Below are 24,588 nucleotides of genomic sequence, written 5' to 3'. Positions count from 1 at the left end.
TTTTACTATTCTGTGTCTGCAGGTAGCTGCAACTTTTCATGTCGCTTATAATGAGAAGAGAACAAAAGGAAATTAGGAAGTAAAATGACAAATGAATTGAAAAAACAAAGGATTAAAAAAATATGGATGTTAACGGAAACAGGCACTGTGTGACAACTGAAAAATTAAATCTGACTCCGGGCGACGCGGCATGAAAATGAGGCGGTGGTTCAGATGAGACAAACTGGTAATTAGAAGTCTAACCTTGGAAATGCTTGAAACACGAACGGCTGTCAGACAACTCACAGACGTATGATTATTTACGAGGTGGAGTTCCTGACAAAAACATGGCAATTAGCCACAAAATAAATGTTTATATGCTGTATGACATCACCCCACATGGTGTCAAATTGTTAATTGATGCAATTAGCGACTAATGATGACATTTTTGAAACAAATGAAAACAAAAAAGAACAAATTTGACATGTGTTTACTGTGGTGGAGGGCTCCACAGATTTATTCCAATACGAGTAAGTGAACGCAGATATTCATACTCTGCCAATATCATGCTGCACGTTTTATTGTTGGCTTCAATTAAAAACACAGATCACTGCCCTTTTAATCACAGGTAGCTGATATTATCGAAATAAGTTCCATCTTTGACCCTTGGCCCCTCAGCCGAGCTCACCTGGCTCACTTTAGCGCCAGTGTTCAACCCTGAGGTTTAACTCCACCTCCAGGTCTGAGATCAGTGGCGCCACTCTTCTTGTCTTTGAATTAAATAGCACTTTTCTGGCTTCACAACTCAAAATCCCTAAGTTGTGTGTGTGTGTGTGTGTGTGGTGTGTGTGTGTGTGCGCGTGTGTGTGTGTGTGTGTGTGTGTGCTTGTGTATGTTTGCTTGTGTATAAGGGCACAAGAGAGCATTCTTATTTTCTCACAACACAGTGGGATACACTGTATAGACTCCTATCTTAATACACACACACACACACACACACACACACACACACACACACACACAGACACACACACACACACACTGAGGGAGCATGGGTTAGCCGCTGACCTGCAGGAGAGATCAGTAAACTCTGACTGCTAATAATAAGAGTCCATGTTAGATTTCATTTCCTGTGTGACACGTCTGCCCTTCCTCTGTCACTTTTTCACATCTTTTCCTCCGTAGAGCATTATTTTTCTGCCTCACTGCAACTTTTTTACAGGGAGTGTGTGTTTGAGAGGGGCCACATAGATAAGCATGCTCAGACAGAGCTGATGTCAAAAGTGTGTAAATGTCATGGTTTTCAGTAAAATAACTGATTAGTTAGTTTGTTGAAGTTAATTTGCTGATACATATTTAGATGTTTTCTTTAAATATCCAGGAAGCAGTTGCTGTATGAAGATCTCACACAGTTCTTTATCAACGGGAATAAAACGAGTTTTAGCAATTTTGCAGAGGAAGCCCATTATATCTGTCCATCCTCAGAGACCTGTCTTTAATTATCAACTTTTTATATCTGCGGTCTTAATAACGAATATAGCCGAAGGTGTCTTCATCTCTCTGTCTGTCTGTACTCAAAGACACAAATACCCACTTTCTAATTCACAAAATCTCAAATAATGGAGAGAAAACGAGATATTAAGGTGAACTATACCATAAAATCAGTATATTCTGAATTCTTGGAGCTAAGACAGTGCTTTGCACAGAACCTCTTTCAGGTTCTGTGCCTTCAGGGAAAGCTTGTAAGTGGGTTGAGTGACTCTTAAAAGTGTCTCCATTCAGCTCTGTAACTTGTTTCTTTTTTTTAGTGTTGCATTTAAGACGTCCTGCTTCGTGGGTATATCATCGCCTTCAAAGAAACTGCATTTCAACACTAATCTCTGGCAACATTTGGGATATAGGGGTCATTTCCCTTTATTAATAAATACATATTGGAAATATGACAGGATTTCTCGTTTCCTAACAGTGTCAAAGGAGAGGTTGTTTTTCTTTCTATTTTGTTTCAGCAATGGACCCATCCTTGAAATGGAAGCTGGAACTTTTTAACAGCTTACTTATCCCAGCTCTGGCCTGTTGCTTTTAATGACATGCATCCAAGGCCAAGTCCCTGGAACTGTGTATACCAAACATATTGTTGGCCACCATTAACACGCCCCTCACTGTTATCCTTTAACTTATCCACAAGGCAAACCTCGAGCACTGGGAATGATGTGAAGTGTTGTTTCTTTGAGAAGTAAGGAGTAATAATCCTCCACTTCTGCACAAGTTTCTCCAGGTAAGAAACCATTGTGGGAAGTACTTTAGCCAAGCAGTTTTACATCACATAAGCTATTCGTCAGCGTGTGCGTCAGTCCAGCTGCCTGACTCTGTCACGCTGAGTCTTGTAAAATGAAAAGAAAGAGATTATTCACTGTAGGATAATGATGGCGGAGCAGCTTCTAAGTGGCAAAAGCTCTTGAGTAACTGCCAGACAGAGCAAGGCTTCATCAGTGTCTCCACAATAGCATACTGGGCAAAATGACATGTCTGAAAGACTTGGAAGTGCATCTTGCTGCACTGAAACATGATTGGGAGCACATTCAGGTTAAATTTGAGCAAGAGGAAGAAACACCAAATGACAAACTGGAAGCAAAAGAAAATGACTCAACAAGACAACACATTTGCCTTTACCTCTCTTCTTAAACTGGCTGCTAAAGAATAATCAAAGAAATAAGCACTAGGCTTTTCAAGCTGGCATATAAATTATTTCAATATCAATATCAGCCCCGTGTTCCTCTGTTCACGACTCTCCGGAGACGTTAAAACGGAACAAGGAGCTGCACTTGACACATCAAATGTTTTATTAAAATTAGCTTTAGTGTAATTGTAGCAAAAAAAAAAAAAACAACTCTAATTTTCTAATAGACCAACACAAGGGACTGTAGCCAACTGTATCGTATCCGTGCTCATTTGTACCCCAAATAATTAACTCAACAGCATTCTAATTCTGATGTTTGACTCCAAACCCAAATAGATGGAACACAGCAATACAAACTATCTACAAGCAGAATCTTGCTACTCCTTGCGCCACCAAACTGCTGGAAGTCTCATCATTGCGAAGGCTGTTCTGTACTCGGCGAGAAGAAAGAAATTTGTCCTCGCTCCCAGGGCTGCGGCAAAGGAATGACATCATTCCTTTGCTGCAGCCCTGAATCAGGAGTTCTAGCAGCTTGTTCTCAGAACAACATCAACTCAACTTCTTTTTTCTCCTGGGGTGCCCTGAAAACTATCGCCTGGATGGTCAGGAATTAAAGAGGGTGTAGAGCGAAGCGAAGAAGCAACACATTTATTTATCCAGTGCATTTATTTGGTCACATTTGCTTTGTGTGTTATGGTGTCGTAATCTACAAGATTGTGCTTGTTCTTAAAAAGGATGATCTAGAGGACACTAATGATGGGCTGGACACAATGGCTTGTCAAGATGGAGTTTTGCCAGTGAACACCCTTGCACCCTCCCACACACACACATACAGACACACAAACCTATCCTTGCGGGGAAGGTCAAGGAACCACCCTGCTGTGTGTATGAAAAGTATAAATACTAAACAGGGCATAATGTATGGAAAGCAAAACATCCGACCAGACCAACAACAGCTTCTCTGCCTCCCTCACTTCTTTTTTCTTGCTCTGACACTTCTCCCCTCTGTTTCCCTTCATATCTTCTTCATCCTCTCACCTTTATCTTTATCCATTTTTTGCAGCCTTCCTCCACCTCACCCCGGGGGTGTGAGGTTGAATGTAGTGGCATCGCCTCCCTTGACCCTTAAGTAACCTCGTGTTGCCTCCTTATCTTTTCATAAATGCATGTTGCATTATTTATTATATCCTACATGGACACAAAGTAGATGTACATAAAGAGGAGAAGAAACATGGAGGGCAGATCAAACACTCAAGGGATGGGAGAAATAGAAATGGACGCCGCCACAGCACACACACACACATGCACACACATCTGTCTTCCCTTTCATTCATTGCATATTTCACGCATAAGTGTAATGTATTACAAAGCGAAATATGCAATGAATGAAAGGGAAGACAGATGTGTGTGCATGTGTGTGTGTGTGTGTGTGTGTGTGTTTTAAGACAAAATGACATTTGTGATTCACATGTAAAACTAAAAAGATGATTTAAGGAGGTCTTTGTCTGAAATATTTGGTGTGTCATGTCTTTAAAGGTCAATAGAGACAATAAAAGGATATAAAAATGATTCTATAAACAAAAACATCAACTCACACCTCTGTTCTGGTGCATTGAGGACCGGTGGACAAACTAGTCTGGGTCAAGTGGAATATGGACCTTCGCTGTTATTATTGGTGCCATAAAACAGCTGAGCCATTGGAAATTAATAAAAGTGACAACGACAACAGAGAGCAGGAACAGGAAACCAGGTTACAAAATGATGTGATTATGTTGCATCTGTTGGAACTCCAGCTCTGGTCAGCACAGTATCAAACTAAAGGCAGATTCAGCACCATTGAGGCGACTGTGACGCTGGTGTCATGCTTAACAACCAGCATGACAACTGTAACCAGCATGATGTAATCAATTACTATATGTCTGCCAGGTGGCGTTGGTATTCCTGGTTTTTCAACGTGTCTAGACATGTCATTGCCATAACAGGGTGAGTAATGAAAGCTTTCAAGGATGGTCTTCTGATTTGAAGGCTTGTGCTTTATGAAATGTGATTTTTGGAATGTGGACCTTCAGATTTGGTCTTTATTTTTGTGTTGACCCCAAACCAAACTTGAAAATCTGTCTGTAGACTGCAAAATAATGCAAATGAGTCTTGTTCTCAGTGTCATTTAATAAGTACTTGTGGTTTATGATTTTACTTTTGGGCAGATCAAGAAGAAACAACGCAGGCTGTTGCACAGGCAGGGGGTTATGGAGGGCACTCATGAATCTTACATCCTGAAGAACTATCTGCTTGTCAGATGATGTGCTGTTCTGTATCATTTCACTGGTACAGTGTGCAAAACAGGACTGGACAATGTGGTGGATGCTGTATCCACACGGGGTCACTGCAGCATGTAAAGTGTCTGAATCAGTGCCGGCGTTACAGCAGATCAGCGCTAATTTCTGCCGCGGAGGAGAGAAAAAGCCGCTGTGAGATCTCTCCCCGTAGAACGGCTCTACACTTCTTTCATCTGCTGCAGATCCAGGACCCAGGCTGCCAAAACATCCAGGAAGGACCCATCTGACAGAAGAATCCTTGGCCTGGTTTCAGCTAGCCGCCACTGCTGGGGTTTGTCTGTTCCAGACAACGCTTCAGAAGCACGTACAGTGTGAAGTGGCAGAAAAGCGAGAGACCCAGCTGTATATGTATGTTAAGTGATGATGAAACACTGGCAGGGTTCTCCAGTGGGCTGTTCCTCACCCATCAGGAAGCTCGCAGGAAAAGAAAATCCCTGCTGTCTTTATGACAAGCGCAACACACACAGGGATTCTAATTGCTGCCTCACTCCTGCGGGGTGAGGAAATAGACTACCTGAAGGCATCTCCCAGCCGGCCTCATTTCCACGTGCCTTTTCCTTTGCGTTGTGCTCCTTCTTTCTTTTCCTCTTGTCTGATTATTCTGTCCATCAAGTCAGTTCCCCCTCCTGCATCACATGGTTTTCCCCCACCACCACATCCAACGGATGAAAGAAAATCTACGCGTGTTTGCTTTTCCATATGGATGTGTAACAAATGATGTGTCAAACGGGCAACGGCGAAATGTAAAGAAATGCTGAAGGAAAAAGACAAGTCATTAAGATCAGTAGGCGATGAGATAAAGCCCTTAAAATTAGAAAATGACATTAAAGAATGAAGACAGAAGGTCAGACAAATAGTCCCTGATTAGCTTTTTGTTTAGTCGTCAGAAGGATGTGACAGGCTCTTTGTTCTGCTTCTGTGTTTGCTCAGATGGTGTCGAACTTAGCAGAGATCCAGCGGCTGCTGTAATCATCAGAAACAATCTGATCCCTTCACATGTTGCAGCGATGATGAAGGATCAATGTACATATTTTCATTTGAATAGAAGCAATTCGCTCCACTTGTTGATTGCCTGAAGCATCAAATTACCCTCAGCTTCCCATCAGCCTGTTTAGATCTCTGCAGCTTTTGTAGAGCTTTTATGTGTGGAAGAAAGTAACACATCTGAGCGTGTGAATAATCCAACGCTCCGCCAGATGGTCACCTGAACTCCACCTCTGTTCTACAGAAACTCTCCTGCATTTAGGATTAAAATATGACAATATTTATGACCTAAATGTCAATATGTACGCATGCTGGTGACACTGTTTGGGCCTAAATCTACTGAGCTTCAACCATCTAGTCACTGTAACTTATTACATTGAAATCAGGTCAACTTGAAGATGAAGGTACGACTTCTTTCTCCTTTACATTCACCTCACACTGACACAAAACTCTATTTTATTCACTCCCACCCCACCCAATATTTTTTTCCTCCTTTTACTGGGAAAAACACACAGAGGGCTCAGGGATCGAGGGCTGCCCTCAGGCGCACACACAATACACCCTCGTACCAACACAGGTTATCTCAGCTGCATTTCTTTCCTCACTGTCTGCATTTTCTTGGTGCATAAACAGAGATCAATAACACCTCTGAAACTCCTAACTTTGCATATAAATGAGATATTAGCCAAGGTGTCATTTCGATTTCTCTTTTACAACATTCTAAATCCAGTTAAGTCATGCCGTCACTGGTATCCTCAACGCAAAGCATGATTTCACAGTTTCACAGTGTCCTACTGTCAATCTGACATCTTCTATAGTCGAGCAGCAAGTCTATTATATGTAAAACGACAGGAAAAGAAAAACTGTGTGCAATCAACTGCACGAGTTGTAGCACCATTTCTGATCCTGTCTAAATTAATGAAGGAAGCCTTATGTCTGACGTCTTGATTTATTTTGTTTTCATTTTACATTTGGCTAGAAGTTAAAGTTGACTGACATATCATATATTACTGTACTGTAGACTTCTTTTTGAAGTTTCAACAAATATGATACACTGTCCGTCCGTCCGTCCGTCCGTCCGTCCGTCCGTCCGTCCGTCCGTCCGTCCGTCCGTCCGTCCGTCCGTCCGTCCGTCCGTCCGTCCGTCGTCCGTCCGTCCGTCCGTCCGTCCGTCCGTCCGTCCATCCATCCATCCATCCATCCATCCATCCATCCATCCATCCATCCATCCATCCATCCATCCATCTATCTATCCATCGACACACACACGCACACACACACATACATATATATACTGGATTATAAGGAAACATCTTTATGTCAACACTCATTTCAAATGCTTGGAAATTGCAGCACAGAAGCGGGAGAGAAGCATTTGTTTACAGACAGAGGATGACACTAAATCCTTGAGAAGACTGAGAAGGGAGGAGGTAAAGTACGAGATGAAGAATAACTCATCGTGCTCTTTCTGTGACTCATCACATTGGCTGGCAGGTCCTGCTGTGGGACCCAATCAAAGGCTGCAAAAACCAGAATAAGCACAGCTGTCGCAGGTGAAGTGCTGTAGCAGTGTTGAGTGACAACTGTCAACGAGGAAGAGGAGGAGGATGGAAAAAAATGGGAGGTGGGGTGGAGTTGCATCACCAAACCCGGGGACATCTGTCTGTAATAAAGGAGAAAGACGAGAAACAGGGATGGCTGTGGGGAAGGAAGAGCGGAGGATGAGGGGGGCGCAGGTGCTAGCAGACTGTGGTGAAGGGTAAATAAAATGACAAAGTTGGGGAAAGTCTTTGGAATGGATGTTGTCGGCAAACTGTCAGCCTGAGACGAGACAGAGAGACACCAGATGCGATATTTGTCAAATAACACATTCCAACTCCAACTCCAACAAACAAAAGCTGCTTTGTCAGTGCAAACATACTTTCAAGGGTCCTGCAAGGGAGGCCACTAATATGTCTGCTACTGTCTACATGTCCAAAAGCAAAACAAAGAAAAAGACCACATTTTTGTCCTGCAGTGTACTGTATATTCTGAGAGAGTGTATATTCAGAGCTTTTTATTTCTGTTTCCTGTTTATAATAATATCTTTCACACTTGCCATCAGCTAAGATGTGCTCTTCTCCACATAAACGACAATGTTGCCATCCTCCTTCTGTCTTCCACAATTCAGCTAATTCCCTCTAATGTTCCAGCATTCTGAGGTGGGGAATGTCTCTAGCTTTGTGTGAACTTGGGTAAAATTGCATGAAATAATGTATCCACCAGTCTGATCTCTGAGGCTACCCGCTCATATTTCTGCCAGGCTTCTCCAAGGAGGCAGTACAGCAGATTGATTTGGGGCCAGGTCACGGCACACTATTACCAGGTAGTGCTGTGTGGTCCATCCTGCACCCTCAGCCTCTATCATCCCCTCTCTGGAGGATGGCTACCTTCATTTTAATAAAACCTACTATGCCACCGCGGGAGGTCTGCAGAGAAAGGATGACAATGAGCTTAGTGGGGGTGTGTTGAATCTAGGTCACCTTGTCTGACCCACCAAATGTACATTTCACAGAATACAATGTGGTCATTTGATCATTTTTCATCACTCCCTGTATTCATAATGCTAAAGAAAGACACAATGGGACTGAGTTTGGATGTCTCAAATATGCCAATAAACCACCCACAATGGAATAAAAAATAAGATCTAGCTCCTGAAAACCTTGTGCTGAGTTAAGGTGTGTTGTCACCTGTGTATTTATTTATGAACTTTAACATGATATAATGACATTTGACTCCTATCGGTTTAGTCTGAGTGGATTTTCTCATGTCTATTGAAGTTAAAGCCTCTCATTAACACATGACAGGAAAGAAATGCACACACCTACCTGCCTAAAACATCTAGGTTTGTTCCATGAAGGTAATTAGATAAAATGTTCCCATGGAAGTAGATGCTGTTAAATATCAATGGAGGCTTCACATTTAGGTTAATCTGTACAATGGTGTGAATAATGCATACTCTTCATAGACGGAAGATTTATACCTCCCTTATATTAGTAGCAGACACACGCACACACACAGGTAAGAAAAAAAAGGAAACCCTCAAGAGTCAATCATGAGAATTTCCCACATAGCACATGTAGATTGGAAATAGGCCCAGGGTGTATTTTACTATTTCAACACACTGGGTGTGTGACTCCGTGTGTGTGCGTGTGCTCGTTTCATTCATTTTTGCACTTCGGTTAACACCACAGGTGACGGCACACACTGCGAGTGCACATCAAACTCCGCGTGTGCGACCTATTTTCCACCCATTTGACTTTGTTGAAAGTTTTGTCAGGTGTCACCACGGAGATCTAAACAGGTTGTGTCGGCTGCTTAACTGGCAGCGTTATTCCTCCTCTTCATGTCTCTATTTCCCCCCATTACCTCTCTGTCAGTATATTTTCCTTTTTTCACCCTTTATCTGTGCTAATCTTCCGTTCTGTCATCCTCATTGCAGACACTGCTCCATCACGCCATGTAATCTGGTTTGTCTCTTAAGTTTCTGTCTCATCCCTGATATTTTTGATTTCCACCAATCACAACAAAGAAGTAATATGTTTATTGTTGCTGCCGCATCGACCAGATGCAGCGTTATGTTGTTTTAAAGATGTGGTGAAAAGTCAATAACCTGTCATTGGAGCAAGTAATATACAGTAGCAATATTGCTCACAAAGGAGCTCAATTGTGTAATAAATTAAATATGTAGCTGAAATGTGATACAACATTCAGAAAATGCTTCCCTCTGTGAAAAATGGTGAGCTGCATGTAGAGATAATTACAGCATGTCTCAGCAGCACCGCTCATTTTTCATGTATGTACATACATCCTTTACTCATAAATGGGAATGGAAGAAGAAAATCTATTTGCTGCACTAATTATTAGTTCGCATACATCGTCAGTATTTGCTGAAATGCCACGCTGCCCTGTGGAAATTCTAAGCAGGTTTTAAAATAGGCTGCAGCAGCATGAAGGTGAAAAATGTGCCCCGACAAGAACTAAATTACCTCATCTAATTTTATGTGCTTATGGCTGTGCCTTGTCTACATGTATTTGCTGCTCTGTATATTCTGCTACGTTGCAGTGCACACACCCACATGAACACACACACACATACACACACACGAGGGAGCTGCACTCCGAGGGCTGTAATGGAGCCATCACTTGGTGGATGTTGCCTGAGCACACAGCAGCTCTCCAGCTAGCTAAAGTGTGCCTGTAATTGAAATTAAAAGGTAGCCACATTCATCATGCTGAGCCTGGCTTTAATTGAAATGTATGTTTGCTTCTGTGTGCGAGCGTGTGCTTGCGTCACCGATATGGACCAGGGAGTCGGAAAGTCAGCAGGGACCCGCGTAAATGGAGTAAAGTAGACTATGAGATGGAAGGAGACAAGGATCATCTGAATTGTAATAAAATGTGAGCATTAGAGAAAAAAAGACGTAATGAGACTAGGAAGCAAAGGCCCCACGTCTGTTGCTATCATGGTGACAAATAACAGGACAGATAGGACACACACCTTCACTTGTCCTCTACTGCTCTCACGTTCGATCTTCTCGCTTAACTTGCAATTCAATCTTGAAAGTAGGAAACCTTAAATCCATTCTTCAGTAAATCCAAGGCGAGGTCAGACATTACAGCTTTTCTTTAGAATTTAGATGTGCCTACAGGCAGCTTAGACGGATGTCGGTTCATAATCTTCATCAAAATAAGCCACAATAGAAGTAAAGACTGGGTCTGTGAGTCAGAAGGAGCCGAGAGTCTCGGGATAATACGGGTGCTCTTTCTTTCCTGCAGTATGTGAGAAAAGTGTAGACAGAAAAACTAGCAAAGGACAATAAAACAAAAGAAACACCTGCTCTTAAACTAGGGTCCTATGTGAAATCTACAAGAAATCAACATGACTTTAAACATTAGGCCCCCGAGCAGGGAAAGCTCATGCTGGTGAAGCTGGGTGAAGTTTTAGAGCACATCTCACTGGCCACACTGTGGTTAGACAACAGAGCGGCAGTGTGTAGCTCAGCTGGTCTTCTGCCTGTGCTCACAGACCAACAGCATGTGGCTCCACTGGCATTCTAAGAGATTTGGAGGCCGACACGGGTCAGTTTGACACAATGATTCAACTGATAATTGTGCTGCAACCATCTAAAATGATACTTTAGAATATTTGAAATCTCCCATTCTCATTGGACACAGTTGGAGAGTTTGGTTTATATAGCCCCCAAGGTGCTCTGGAGAGAGCTGCATTGAGGCTCAATTTGTCCATCAATGTGGCAGAGCTCTCCTGGCTCAGGGCTGCTGCTCGAAAAAGTATCATTCTCAGTTTCAGTGACCTTGCTTCTGCATTCACAGAGCTGACCTTCTAAGAGCCGCCTTTCAAATCATTGCTTTTCTGTTCACAGCCTTGTTATTAGAAAACCACCAATTTCTCGAGCGTCAGTCGAGAAAAGAGAGGTACCCTTTTACCAAGGCGCACAATTTGAAAGCAACAGCAACACCTTTTGTATTAATGACACAAAGGTAAAAGGTACAGATGTTCTGTAATGAGCACGAACCCCAAATTTTAAGCACTAAGACACATTTAAGGAAGCATCTCAGCACTCAGAGGAGGATACAGAGCGGCCCTGTTTGTCACGAAGCTGGTTCTAGTTGCAGATAATACCCAAAAGGATCCTCTAACAACGAAAAGTTCAGTTTTCACTCCAGGTGTGCTGCCATCTTGAAAACTGTGGATCTGACTGTTTTTATCACACCCTGCATGTTCTCTCTGTCTTACAAGCCCTGCCCTGCTTTTTCAAACCTGACTAAGAATCTTTTAAGTGAGTTTTCCTCAAAGTCCAACATCTGCGGGGTCACCCAGGGCTCCACTATAGGGCCTTTATTTTTTGTTTTGGACATGCTGTCCCCTGGCTCTATCTTAGAGATGGATAACATCTGCTTAATTCCCCTACTAATTCAGCTCAATTCAACTTTATTTATTTAGAATCTGTTGCAATTAAGATTGATTGTACTTGTGCTTTGTACAAGTGTCTGACCCCTTGATAATAAACGCGTGAAAGAAAAATTCCCTTTCAACAGGAAGAGACCTTGAGCAGGGCCGGGCTCATGTGGGGGACCCTCTCGCTGATGGCAGAAGAAAGAAGAAAGAGCAGAGGTAAGGTCAAAAAGAGAAGAAGAACGGACCAAACCCTGGTCTTTTGTCCTGAATATATACAGACAATTTTTATTCAGGGGTACTCTGTGAGGCGTCTCTCCAAGCTTTGCAATCCAAAACTGCTAAATGACTGATTTGTGGTCCTCTTGCTACTCACAACTGCTGTTTTCAAAAGCCTCGCTGTCACTTTTAACAGTTAGTTTAGTCAGAGGTGCTTTTTATTGGCTGAAGCTAGCCTAAAGCTGAAGTCAAGCAGCATCTTTCTCCAGAGACCTGGGGAACATTAGCGATGCCTTTATTGCATTCGGGCTTGACTACTGTAATGTAACCTGGGATCAGACCTGCTCTCTGGCAGCTCACACAAAATGCTCCTGTTCACCCACTAACTGTAACAAAGATGTTTTTACATGAATATGAGTGATTTCTTTTTTCTTACATCCATGGATGATGAACTTTTATACATGTTTTTATATCTATATACTTTTCTACTTTTGTTATTGTTGTATTCAGCATTCAGCGAAGACAAGCGTAGGACATCTTGTCCTGCACCAACACAAGCTGGAAATAAAAATAAACTCCTCATCTAACCAGACAAGCTCGGGTAAATTTAATTACAACTGGAACTTTAAATGAAACACAAGATTATTTAAGTGTAATTTGTTCCTTAAAGAGCGGAATTAGTGTGAATTGTCATCTTTATTAAAGAACCTACCATTGCCTGTGGATATCGGGAGAACTCATTTTTAATCTTCCAGTTAGCTAAAACCTGCAGGCGGGAGAAGAGAATGCTGAATGTATGTGGGTAACCTGGGGCAACGCAGGACTCTGACAGTCCTTTCTTTGGCGCTGATATAGAAAATCAATCTAATTAATCAATTTATTACAAACCATCCTGGAACTAGTGTCACCATTAGAGCAGAGTTGTAAACCAGGACTCTACATGATCATGAACATCAACAAACTTCTTTATGAAAAGAAACGGTTCTCTGATCCTTAAAAGACTGACATAATGTCGCTTAAATGTTCCAATTACTGTGCAGAAATAAACATGTTGCCAAAGAAACATCTTGACTGGCAAATGCAATTACAGAAGCACGCCTTTCCAGCCCGATAAGTTATCTTATAAAATAAGCAAATATTACTGGCTCGCTCACTCACAGCTGTCTCCACTTTTAAAATTCACCCCCCAAAGGTTTCCTTTTTTAGTTTTTAACTTTTGTCAGGAGGCAAAGAAGACTGTTAAAGGGTGAATGTGCGAGCGGATGAACAATCAGAACTTTCAAGAGTGGCGTTTCAGCAGTGGCTGGCAAAAAAGGTCATCTTTAAAGATCCCATCAGCCCTTTCATGTTATAGCCCATTGAAACGAACCGCTACTCATGGTCATCCTGGAGATCTATTTCCATATATGGTCAAAGCCTTTTGAAGATGACCACTCAAAGCAAAACTCTATCATTTGAGACAGTTCAGAAAATGCAGTTATGTGTGAAAGGAACTGAATAAGTGCACAAACAAGTTCAAATCAATGCACAATATTGTCCTGCAACACTTACAAATGCATATTTCCATCCCAACAGTAAATTCTGGATGAAAGGAATTTGCTTTTCTGAGCTTTGTGAGTCTAAAAATAGCAGGAACAACAACAACAAAAAAAAATCCATACAAATTAAAAGCAAAACTAACAGGTGAAGCCACTCACGTTTCTGAGCAATTTGTCAATGAAGAGGCAATTACTGAATGCAACAGTCATTTGTATGCTGCTGCAGGGGAAATTGGTGGATGGAAGTGGGTGTTTGTGAGAGTGTGTGTGTGTGTGATGGAGGGTGTCTCTGTGGATGAGCCTCACTTGACACGGAGAGAAAATGCATAAATACAGGTCAAGGTAATAGTTGTATGACGGCAGGAATGCAACAGTTTAAGCTTTATTAAAACAGAGTTTGTTTGTGCCCACAGGTAGAAATCAATTTAACACATGAGGGAAATAGGAAATGATCAACAAACAAGCCGGCTGACCAATTATGTTTGCAACTATCTCCTCCACTCCTCAGGCACTGGAGGGTTTGGACATTTGCATGAAATGGAAAAAAGACCACTGCGCAAGTTCTGACTGGATTTAGCTCCCTTTACATGAATGGCTTCTACTTGAATCAGATGAGTATGAAGTCAACTTTAAAACCTAAAAGGCTCAACAAAAAGGAACGCAATCACATTTAAAACTGTTTTGAAATGATTTTTTTTTTTTTTTTATTTGTTTTTGGAACTGCATCTGTGTATGTCTGCCAGTTGACAGCAACGGCGGGTTCGACGGTGTTGTCTGTTCTCCGGCTGATTGGACGCAATCACACACACGCGTGTTCATGTCCACAGGGGTCCTCTGATGATTAGAGACAGACAACTTCCTGATTGCTGCTTTGCTGATGATAACCACACGCAGTTCACCCCCCCCAAGGGTTGCCAATCATCATTTTAGGAAAACAAAAATGTTTGACAGGACATTGTCCCAGCATATAGAACACACACACTACCAGAGACAGTTGTCTTCTCCTGCCTAGAGGAGAACTGCCACTTTTATGAGGCCCAATATATTGAGCAGATGGTCAAATAAAACAGTTTAACAACTGCTCTGTTAGTGTGTGTTGACATATTTACTTTGATGGTGTTACGAAACGGGTTGTACAGGACCCGAACGCAGGCCAAGACACAGTGGTGGAGTGGTCAACAGCTTTATTTACAGGGAAGGGCACACACTGACGACAGAAAACAGTCCTCCTGGACCGCAGGGGGATCGGGAGGCAGCGTCCACCCGTCACAGGTCCATCAGTCCCCAACCAGATGCAGTCCCCATGGACTGCGGGGAACTCGGGAGTCCGGTGCGACACTCACCGGTCCAGCAACGGCATGAAGACTGCGAACGTGCCCCGAGACACTGAAGACATGGGCAGTCCTCCTAGACTGCATGGGGAGCAGGAGCGGTCCTCCAGGAGACACGGAACAGGAGCGGCCCTCCAGGAAAACCGGAAGCTCGGGAACAGGAGCAGCCCTCCGGGGCGACAGGAACTCAGGAACAAGAGTGGTCCTCCAGGGAAACCGGAAACTCGGGAACAAGAGCGACCCTCCAGGAAAACCGGAAGCTCAGGAACAGGAGCGGCCCTCCAGGGCGACAGGAACTCAGGAACAGGAGCGCCCCTCCAGGAAACGCAGAGCACCAACACACGACAGGGGAGGCGACCAAACAGCCTCACCACGAACAGACACCCTTACAAACACCAAGGAAACCGAACAGACACCGCTCACATACAGAAGGAAGACGAACAAACACCCACAGAAGACGAACAAACACCCACACTAGACAAACAGACACCCCGGCACTGGCAGGCAGGCACAACCTGCTTAAATAGGCAACAAGATGCAAATTGCCCACAGCGCCAGCTGCACCCAATTGTGCTCCCTTCCACCCCCTGCAGGACAAAGACTGACACAACCCAGAAACCCCAACAGATGGGAGCGTGCAGGCGTATATTTATCATAGGATGTTTCTTACAGGTGCCCTTTGTGCATGCAGACACATAGACCTTTGAACTCTTCATATTTAAAAATGCAATGAACAAACTATTAGAGAGGTTTAGGATGTTGGTCTAGAGTTAAAATGAATTTCATACGTACTACACGCGAGTCTGAGAACTTATAAAACAAGTGGATGACTGTAAAATTCTTATGGCAAATTGCATTTTTATGATTGACTCGTTATTTTTAAGACATGTTTTCAAGACCTTCTGCCTTCTGCTCGTTATTGTCTTCAAAGAACCCTTTAAAATTGCCAAAAAATGATGGGACGTACGTGAGATATGCCCCACTTTGTTGTGATAGATATGAATTGACCATAAACATCTGAGGAGTAGAAAGCAGGGAAAACCTAGTTCCATTGAGTTTTCTCTCTCATCTTTGTCCTCATTTTTGTATCCTTGAAAGAGAAGCGAAAAAGGCTCTTTTTATTCCCCCGACACCAAGCAAACATTTATTACACTAATACATTTGTAATCCATTTAAGTGAAAAATGGTTCAGTCTGGATAATTTACTGACGCAGACACAGTTGACAGGCTGCCATTATGATGCACCTTTTTTTAAAATTTCATTTTCTTTTTTATTTATTATGCTTGGCTAAATTGAGATATGCTTAAACAGCCATAATCCATGCTGACAGTGATAGAAGGCAGTCTGGCTTTAAATGCAAGAAAAATCTCTTACTTAAGGACGATCTAAGGATGAATGGATTCGTTGTTGAAGGGCATTCTTGCCACACTGATACCTGTGATTTGCTGTCCCTCCTGACCCTGAGCAGCCATCCTTCATTGTTGCAATCATTGTGAGAAAAAATAAAAAAAACTCAGTTAAAACCAATGTTAACATGCTACGACAGGAACAATGATGAGAATTAGCAATAGGAATTGCATTTCTACCATTTTAGCTGCTCTTCAGAGACTCTGGAAAATTAAAAGTGGATAGTAAAGTACTTCCTGTTCTAGTAAGGCCAGTAAATCAAGCTCCACCATTGTAGCCTCATATAGCACCGACAGATCACTTTCTTTGGAGTTTGCAGGCTTACTTGTGGTGCCTAGATCTTCAAAGAGAAAATGAGAAGCAGTGCCCATCGGGCTCACTTTGTCTAGAAGTTCCCAGTTCCCAGTTCCCAGTTCTCAGTTTGGGTTAAGGATTCAAACCCGTCTCTGATTTCTTATTTGTTTAACTAATTGCTCCTTTTTGATGAAGCTGGCTCAGTAGATCTGGCCCAGGTGACCCTAAACCATCTCTTAGTTATGCTGTCGTTGGTTTTGGTTTGTTTTTAATAGCTGCTAAAGCCATTTTGCAGATCTACAGTATGTTGTACTATGTGTATAAATAGAGCTCATGTTTATTCTAATCATATAAAAAAGAACAAACACATTGACACAGAGTTGCCACGCAAGTTCTAAAGTTCTAAAGGAGGCTGGTTCATTAATGCTCATCCAGCAAATTCATCTCCATTTTTTAAATAGCAATTTTATAAAGAGCTTAATGAGGGCAACATATGATGACAGAAAGCAGTTTTCTAATGAAGCAAATTCAGCTTTTGACTAATCTTGTTTCATCATAAAGAAACAAAAAAATAACATGTAAAAAAATAAATCTTCCTTTTATAATTCTATCCCTGTCTTTGTTGCTTCACCTGTTCACATCTACAGTCTTTTACCACAGGACTGTGGGACAAAGTGTGAGACATAAGGGAGGGAAGTTTTGCCTCAGTTAGAGCAAAGTTCGCCTGAGCGTCTCAGCCAGTGGCGAAGGCTAATGGATCACAACAATGTGCTGATTTCTGCAGAAACTAACCAGAAACTGTGTGTTTTGAAAAGTGCTGAGGCATTCCAACAATTCGAGTGCGTCATTGTGAGAGTGGTGGCCCTTGTTTTTATCTTGTCTGCACAAATTTGCTACCTCTTATTCCTGATGTGAACACCGCCGTGGTTGTATATAAAATACAAAGATATAAATTGAGCTCCCCCAAAACTTTTCTACTTTGCTCCATTATGGAAGATGCAAGCATAACTGTTCAATAATACATGGTGCCATATTTGTCATTCTTTCAGAACAGACAGGACCTACTGATGACAACGGTGGGGGTGAAAGGCCCTGAGAGGCAACGTGGTGCCACTTTGGGAAAACTGCTGACAGGACGGATCGACCAAAAAGGACCTTTTATGATCCTCTTAGTGTACTGAGTTTAAAAGCAGGTTTTTTCCCTTGTTTCCCTTTATATAGTCCATTATCTTGAAAAATACATCACCAATAGGTTCCGGGAGATTTATGGCTGCGTTTCTGATCGGATAACTTCAAAACAAACAAACAACAGCACTTTCCCGCACTTTTGGCAGCAACTTATAACATTCTTGGCCTGTTTTCCACAGTTATCAGTCAGGAATTGCTGTAATTTTATATTATTCTGAGCCTCTTTGTCAATTTTCCCACTTGAAAGGTACGTTATCAAAGGAATTGTAAAGGGAAAAGTGAAAGTCAGACCTCACTGATGCCGACTTTCTCAAGGTTCCTCTGAAATAACTTTTGTATTTCATCTCTTTCCACGCAAGTCACCACTCTGCTTTTAACACTTGCCTCCTCCTGAACCCGCTCAGCCTTTTTCAGGGGCCGTTCCATCCTGCAAATGCAGATAAACCTCCTCAGGTGGACCAGAGTTGCTCTCTGGGAATTAGCATGCCAAGCACGTCTTTTCAAAGCACTTCTATACAGATTTCTACATCTGAAGGCCCATTAAAAAAGAAGGGGGAGAGTGTGTTGGGCACATCCACGCAAAGGACGAATGCAAATTAGGATTTGTTTCGGGGATTTTAAGGTTAGTGAAAGTTAACAGAAGGCATAATCCTGGAGAAGGACTACAGCATCCGAGGAGCCAGCCGATCAAAAGGCATATCTGAGCTGCCACAAACTCGATATGACAAAACGGCACATATTAAAATGATCTGTGCTTAGATTGGGTGGAGAGGAAGATGAAGTGGGGACAGATATCTATATTTCATCCTACAGCTGAGGTGCTGTTAAGTGGTGGAGAGGAGGACCAGGGTCCCGCATTTATAATTTATCACGCAGACACTTAGTTAAAACAGTAAGTGCTAAAGAAAGAAAAAAAAAAGTGAGGACAGGAAGAGAAAAGACATGCATTAATATTTCATCATGCTAGCGCACATCTAGTTAATAAAACTGGAAAACAGAAGAGGAAGGGACAGCCAGAGCTAATTGGTCATTCCTGGGATCACAGTACATACGCAGGAGGGATACTTTTAGCCCGGGACAGGAAAGGAAAGAGAGAATGACATGCATCCATATTTCAGCAGAATAAGGTGAATAAAGTGGGTGATAACAGGTGGGTGTTAGTGTAGACACATCAGGTCCCCTTTCAATGGAGGGGAAAAGATGGGGGAGTGCAGGGAGGGGCCGAAGCACACCTAAAAGCTGATAACTGCCTCCATGAATGCAGACACATGGCCTTTATGGACTACCATTGGACTGAAGGCTGCTACTTTGTTGGCACTTTACGACGTCCTCTCGCTTCATATTGTCGCTTGCAGCACTTGACAAACACACTGACCACACGGGGGTCTCCCAGTGTCCTTCAGGATAGATCACATGCCACAAAGGCATTCCAAACCTGGAAAAACCTCCCTATTTTGGTGTATATCATTTCAGCAGATTATGGTGTGATTTGTGTTTGTCTTTATATTCTGAATTGATTTCTTCTACTTCTACAACTCCTCTGTTTCACTGTAGGAATGTTTAGAATTCTGCTAATCTATTAGCATTGGTAGCATAATTAAACATCATGCGTATTGCATAGATTGAAAGATGGCAATGATAAAGAATCACAAGAGGATAATCATTTGCTTTTCGTGCAACAGAGCTCACTGATGAAGACCTGTTCAACTATGTTGAACTATGAGACAACTCTGCTGTCTTCATCTTCAGTCTATTTAAGGACCTTTTCAAAGATGTTGCTCCTGAGCAGCTCACATTGTGCTCACTGACACAGTTCACTCCATCCCACATTCACAGCAGGTTCTGTTGACCCAGCTCAGGCTGGAGTTGAAGTTTGGACAAATATGCAGCCTTTTATCGAGCTCCCGCGGTGCAAATGTATAGACATTAACCATTAACCATGCTCCAAAACATGGACGCACACACGGGTCGAGGCGGGAACGCACAGTGCCGCCGGGACCTTTTCAGCATTTTGATCTGTTGTGACCTTATGCTGAAATGGAAACAACATCACATAGTGTCATGATCGATGAATCCTCCATACAGCAAATATCTCTCTGTGTTTTAAGAAAGGTAAGTCATTTTTTTATTAAAAGAAAATAACAAATATCTTGCTGTGAAATAATAATGGCACCTGCTTTAGATTTCATTCCAGGAGATGACCTTGACTGGATTGTCCTGAGCCTGTGTGTTCTTCAACAGACCACCAACAGTATCTCCAGAAATGAGAACCGTGGAACAGTCTCGTCCCAATGGACTGATGCCAGGTGACATTTAAAGTTCTGGATGGTGAGCCCATTCCCTTCAAATCCAAACTTTTCACAGCAGAGTCGATGCAGCAAGGGATGCTGCCAACTTCAGCTTTAAAGTCTAACAGTTTCTAACATCCTCCTTCAAATGTCAGCGCTAACGTTAATGTCAGTGAGTAGATGACCTTTAGCTATGAAACCAAATGATCTCTGTCCAAGTAGCCCAAGAAGTCCTGAGGGTAGCGGGTCATTTAGATGGCTGAGTCACCGTGAAAGTCTTTTTTTGTCTGTTATTTTTGTCATGGTTAGCACATACTCATCTTTACGGCTCCTCGTACTGATTTTTGTACCTTTCTGACGCCATTTGTGTGAATTTTCAAGAGCAATTCAAAAAGATTGCCTTCACTTAGCACAACCGGACAGTTTTTAGGTACTGATCGCATGCTTCGCGCTTCAGAATGTAAATCTGGTCAGAGAGAACTTGAGCTGCACTTTGGGGCAGCTGAAGTGCACTTACGTGAGATGTAGACCATCGAGGCAGATCTTCACCCTACTATATAAGCTACATCTGCACTGTGTTGATTCTGTCATCGCAACAATATCAAAATGTTTGGTGGAACAGAAAGGCCAACATCAGCTCACACTCAACACAATTGGGGCTCTCATAAACTAAAGTGCTTCTGAGTTTGACCTTCAAGACACATTGGCCGTATTTAAGTCATAAAGAAATAACTCGACTGGACTAAAGACTCGAAATGGCCCTCGTGTCAGCCAGTGTCTGTCCTGAGACTGCCTCCCACCCAGTGGGTGCTGGGAGAGACTCCAGCAACAAGCAGAAAGACTATCAGCGACAGGAGTTGTTTAGAGTCGGGTGCAGGTTCAGGATTGGATGAAATGGATTTAGGAGCTGTTGTGTCAAAGCTAAAGGGAATCTGTGGAATAGCGCTTCAAACCTGGACAAAGGCCCCAACAACAAACATCCGGTAAATAAAAGTCTGTTTGAAGTCAGGGCAAACTGCACAAATTAACCTCGTTAGAAAACCAAGAGGGGGCAACAAATGACGCGAACAATAAGAGCAACAATTTGACAGGTAATGGAGGAGAAAAGAGTAGTGAAAGAAATTAAACAACCAAGCCAGGGGAGCGGACAAATTAAACGAGGAGAGCGCTGGAGAGCCAGCGTCCCCCTGTGCAGCCGTGCATGTCTGCGTGTACACTGTTAAACACAGCAGAGCGCTTCACACTTGTAAAATTTATCAGGCTTGTGTTTGTGAACATGACTGGCTCTCCCTCCCGCCACCCTGCCTGCGCCACTCCCGACTGTGCAACTGGAATCAGACGGGAATATGAACTGACCTGAAAACATTTGCCGTGATTTAGAATCACGCCGAGAAGCAGCCTGTCTTTATCGTCGCTTCACCAGCAACAGAGAGCAGCCTACTTCGACTGATGAGACAGGCAACAGAGCAGCGAGAGGGAGGGAGGTTTTAGAACGGATGGCAGAGGACGGAAGAAAGCGAAACCGGATGAGCTGCCATGTGCCATTTGAGTTTGTGGGGAATTGGCCAATCTAATCTAATCTAATCTCAGGTCTCTTTCTGATCACGTCAGTTAAATTCTTTAACTTCTTCTTCCACCTTACTGCAGGAGTCCAGGCTCTTCTTAAGCCTGGGTTGGGTTCCTCCCTCTCCTTGATTTATTGTCAACTTTTATTTCACAAGATTTCCAGTAGGATACTAGGATATAGCTCCTTGATTTACACCTAGCTCTTGTTTTATATAAGCGTTATCATACAGTACTGGGTTGTTTTTGGGTTCCTTCTGGTGATTCTCATGTAGAGATTATGATCAGATAGATAGATATAGATAAATCAATAGAGAGATAGAGTATGTATTTCTTTGTATTTGTGTTTATGTATATGCTTAAAATCCATTAAACTCAGTTCGTGTCATCACAGTTATCCCCTCCCACATGGATGATTAATACCACGGCATGGACTCCTTTCACACATGCATCTCTCACACTCAGTAAGTGTAACGGCAGGAGATTATAAAGATGTTCTGCGGTCGATTTATTGGCCATTACCGAGGGGCTGAAGAACAGATGAAGCAGGAAAACTATGTGAAAAGGTGTTTCAGGACTACTCTGTCTTCCTCCCTGATTCCAGACTTAAAGGTCCATTCCAGTCAATTCTTTCGACTCCAAAACTTCAACGAATGACAAAAACTCTCAATTTGAATTTTGCTGATAAGACCAACAATGTGAATTCACAGTGTGTTAAACTGCAACATTTGCATAACTGTACCTTTTGTTGGGAGGGCTTTTCTTTTTTTAAACAGAACTAATGATGCAGGTGGTCTCAGAAGATGCATCATTTCTGCAGGTTCCATCTATTTTACATCCCAATAATAATGACCATACCATATCGGCCAATTTGATTAAAATTGCTATAATAAGGAGTTTTAGTGATTGTGTCAACTGTCTAAATGTTAAACAGTGTTAAGGTCAATTATTTAGTTTTTCATTTCTTTTCTTTAGTTCCAAAAGGATCATTGCTAACCCCAAAACGTCATTAAATTCCATGTCTGTTCTATGTCATCCTTTTACGGTCACTAAAAAAGTTTTCCTGTGAAATGGGAGTTGAGTTGTTGCTCACACTTTCCATCACTGGCTGCTTGTAGAAGAAATGTCCATCCATCTAGCTTATACAGCTCAGTAAGAATGTTTCAACTCCCCACTGAGGCTTTTAGGTGATAATAGCCACTGTTCCAAGTCTGCAGACGCAACTGTAGCTCTTGCGACAGGTATATGGAGTCCGTGGCAGGTCGTTTGTTACCGAAATTGTTCTCACAATCACCTTTTTTGTCCATTTGTTCTCTTTGCTAGTTCATTTGTCTGACATTTCCTTCACCATGTTGATGGAAACCAGGTCTGTCTGACTAAATCCCTTTACTTTCCATTTTCAAGGATTTTGAATACTTTCTTCTTTTCCTTTAATTGCTTTAATCACACCTTGATTATACAGCAGATCTGATCTTTCTTCCAAACCCCCTTTTATCTTTGCTTCTTCGACTGTTCAATCTCTGGATCCTTATCAGAACACACACACACACACACACACACACACACACACACACACGGTGGGAGCAGTGGCAGGTCTTTGAAGTCCTGTGCATGTGTGTCTCCTGTGGTCCGAGCCATCAAAGTTTCCATTTATGGTTACTGTGACAGACTCTTACTTTGACACACCATTTTCACACTTGTGTGCATATGTGTGTGTGTATGTGTGTCTGTCTGTGTGAATTACAGCAGAGCCCAGACACAGAAACACTTTGACCTTCAGCACTTCCAACACTCAAAGCGGCACAAGTCGGCACAAAGTTTACTGACAGGGATGATGTCACCCAGGGAAACTCTGGGAAAGGCTTTCTCTGCTGGCAGGACTGATTGTTTTCTGGGGATGAGACGTGATGAAAAAGTGAGTGTCATATTTGGTGGAGCAGTTTGTGCATTTTTAACATCAGGAGAGGTATCGGCATGATAAATATGATTTGAAGAAGGTGTATTTGTGGCAAAGTGAGCATCTCTGAGCTGTGACTGAGTGAAATTTAAATTTTGGAGGTGATGGAAAAGCCTTTATACAATTTGTCTTTGAAACAGAAGGGTACAAGTCTGAGTGCAATGTTATCATTATGATTAGGGTGATCATTTTTTATAAATCAAAACAGGTTTTTATTACTAAACTAAATGTTTTGTTTTTTCAGTTTGTCTCCTTGGATACCAAATGTGAGGCTCCTTCCATTGTTCCCTTTGCATGTGAGGAAGAAGAAAACATGTAAACAAACTGATGTAATAAAATGTCTTGGAGGTTTTTAAGTGTTTGCTTATTGTCTTCACGTCCTGCCCGACCACAGCACCTCACAGGGTTGTGACTCGCGCAGCTCCCGCTTCGATATGAGCAACAACAGTGTTTTGCTGTGGGGCTATGATTTCTTTTCGAAAAAGAAGCCTTATCTAATGTTTTCTTGAATCTGCTTAATGAATGGGCTCTCGCTGTCCTGAATAATGAGCTACAGAGCACAAATTTGTTTCCAAAGCCTCCAAGAAACAAAGATGGCACGAGAGAATAACGCTCCAGAGCTCAAGCTGTGTTGCTTAATTAGCGAGCCTGTGTTGACTTGAAGAGATCTGTGTCTCCTGTCTCATTTCATGCTGTGGAAATATAGATTAAAAGACTCACAGAAGTCACGGAACTCTAATTTTTTATTGCACATTGTTAGCTTGTTAGGCATCCAAGTCTTTTCCACACTTCAGTCTCTCACTATTCAGTGCTTGTTTTTACCTCTGTTCAATGTCCATCTTCTTCTGTGACATCAAGCAACGATTCAGC

The 24,588-nt window shown here is 42.3% G+C and overlaps 1 long non-coding RNA gene across 1 annotated transcript; it reads left to right on the top strand.

The window, feature by feature from the left end:
• The first annotated feature begins 20,111 nt into the window (after positions 1-20,111).
• On the top strand, positions 20,112-24,088 carry LOC130534152 (uncharacterized). Its single transcript, XR_008952818.1, has 4 exons — positions 20,112-20,238; positions 22,156-22,225; positions 23,508-23,676; positions 23,963-24,088. It is a non-coding gene; the product is annotated as an uncharacterized LOC130534152 (long non-coding RNA).
• The last annotated feature ends 500 nt before the right edge of the window (positions 24,089-24,588 follow it).

This window comes from Takifugu flavidus, chromosome 11 (genome assembly GCF_003711565.1).
Source record: "Takifugu flavidus isolate HTHZ2018 chromosome 11, ASM371156v2, whole genome shotgun sequence".
Lineage (NCBI taxonomy): Eukaryota > Metazoa > Chordata > Actinopteri > Tetraodontiformes > Tetraodontidae > Takifugu > Takifugu flavidus.
Note: the sequence above shows the minus strand (reverse complement) of the source record. Positions and strands in the feature narration are given on the sequence as shown.